Raw genomic sequence first — 2,218 nt, 5'->3', positions numbered from 1 at the left:
AAAATATATCGCTGTAAAACCTTAACATGTTCCCTGTATCATTATAGCCTTAAGGCAATTTCTATAGAGTAATTAATAAAGACGAATTAATAAAAAAATAGAAAAGAATTATTTTAATTTTACTTATACATACGTTTATCCGCACGTTGATGACATTAAATTTGACATTACAATTGAAAGTAGTAAATAGGATAATTATTAATTGTTTATATGTAATTTATTTAAATTTAAAACTTCTGAATATTTGAACCTCATACCATGTTTTATATTTAATATCGATAATACTTTAATTTTGTATAAAAATCCCAAATCTCTATCTACATCTAATATTCGTAATGGGATTGTCATGCCATGTTGTTATTGTATATGGCATATGAAAATTTTTGGAGACATTTTTTTTCAGTAAAATAAATAAATAAAATTTCACAATAATGGTGATTGGTTCATTATTACTTCATTTAAGATTTCATTTAAATAGTATCTTCCATTATGTGGATTCTATTTTTTTTTTTTTTTTTTAGTGCGTTCCGCGGAGCCACTGGATGGTAAAGGACTACTTAAACATGGCCGATACTGCGGTAAGTTTTTAAACATTTAAAATTTTAAGTTAAGTTTATTGAGCCAAATAATGTTTAATCATCATTTAGTAACTAGTAAAGCATTATGTATAGAATTTTTGAAAAAATAATAACACTAGATTAGAAGGTTGTATGGAAACTCTTGGCATACAAATCTCCAAAATCTTTTGTATGAAATTTTTTTAGTAGGTAGTTACAATCTTTTATTTGCTGGACTATTTCAAATGACTAAAGCTCTATCTTATTTGTTTTTTAAGCGTTATTAAGTTTTATTTTCTATCTTTTTTAAATCTAAAACAAAAAAAAACAAACTTTTTACCACCCTTGCAATTTTTTTTCCTTGTTCGTACCAAATTTTTTTAAAACTTACAATAATTGTGTTTACTGTTCGTGAGTTATCTCATAAAAATTGATATTTGTTTGCTATCACTACTAAGCTGTGATATATAGATTAATATGTTGGTTTTATTTTAAAATCAATTATTGTACGCATGATGGTTAACATTGTCTCATTATTTCATGATTTAGATTAAAACTACTACTCCTTCGAAGATAAACCTCAAATCTACTAGTAGTACATTAAAATAGCTTAAATTTGAGTCTTAATAGACATTTCTACGTCGAAAGGTTTTTGAGGTATAGATATTTCACAACAAATAAAGTAGATTTTTATGAAATGTTGCTTTTTAAAAGGAGAAAACTCGAGAACTATTGTACGTAAATAGCTCTATTGTATTTAATATTTTAGCAAATTTACTCTACTTTAATTAATGTTCTCTTAGATTTTCTAGTGTTGTTGGTAGTTTTAAAGATATAAAGCTACGAATGAAAAATTATTTATTTTTTAAAAATGTTTTTAAACAGCCGCTATTTTTTATTCCCCCTAACTATATTTGGCAGATTCATCATTTTTGACAAGTAATAATACATATCTTTCATTAAAGTAATAAAAAATTGGGGTGAAATAACTGCCTTTTTTTCTTCCTGGGTCTTGTACTATGAGGACACTCGCTGAACAATTGAATTTCAACAATGCGGGATTGTACCGAATTGATGAAGTTTCAAGTTTAGTCTCCAATATCTAATAGAATTCATACATATAATTTACATTAACAAACATGCATAATAAGACATGAATTGAGATAAAATCAAACAAATATCAATTATATGGAAATTATGTAAGTATCATCTTGGCACAGTATACACAAAAGAACCTATGTTCTTAAACTTTTGACCTAGAGTTGTATCAGGAATTGTTAAGGCGGTATTTTCAATAATGTTAATCAATATTTTAATCGTACAAACGTGATATTTACACCATTAAATCTTGTATATCTGTTATAGAAATATTGTAAATATTATTCTTTTAATTCTATATAGTATTAAGATAAGCCTTTATACCTCCTCTTACCTCCTCCCCACCACACTAACTTTTCCTCATTTACATTGATGTCGTCATCCATTGTGCCGGCTCACTATTGTCTATTCCATGTTGGGACTAACATATGTGCTCACCTTTGGTACTTGTGTGTTTTGTGCTGTCTGGTGGAAAGATATGTGATTGCTTGACTAATCTTATGTTATTTCTGACGAGGGATTCTTCTGTTGTCACTAAATTGGCATCGTAGTGCCAGCAGAAG

The 2,218-nt window shown here is 27.4% G+C and overlaps 2 long non-coding RNA genes across 2 annotated transcripts in view; one reads left to right on the top strand and one right to left on the bottom strand.

Moving 5' to 3' along the window:
• The window catches only part of LOC106680799 (uncharacterized), a 7,035-nt gene extending 4,832 nt beyond the window's left edge, over positions 1-2,203 (bottom strand). The window contains exon 1 of the long non-coding RNA XR_001343140.3: positions 2,094-2,203. This is a non-coding gene — a long non-coding RNA (uncharacterized lncRNA). The remainder of the gene's footprint in view (positions 1-2,093) is intronic.
• The window catches only part of LOC136796000 (uncharacterized), a 207,812-nt gene that overhangs the window by 57,713 nt on the left and 147,881 nt on the right, over positions 1-2,218 (top strand). Inside the window, exon 2 of the long non-coding RNA XR_010843698.1 lies at positions 522-578. This is a non-coding gene — a long non-coding RNA (uncharacterized lncRNA). The remainder of the gene's footprint in view (positions 1-521; positions 579-2,218) is intronic.

This window comes from Halyomorpha halys, unplaced genomic scaffold (genome assembly GCF_000696795.3).
Source record: "Halyomorpha halys isolate HHAL.00 unplaced genomic scaffold, Hhal_1.1 Scaffold288.1, whole genome shotgun sequence".
Classification (NCBI taxonomy): Eukaryota; Metazoa; Arthropoda; class Insecta; order Hemiptera; family Pentatomidae; genus Halyomorpha; species Halyomorpha halys.
The sequence above is the reverse complement of the archived record's forward strand: the minus strand, read 5'-3'. Positions and strand labels throughout refer to the sequence as shown.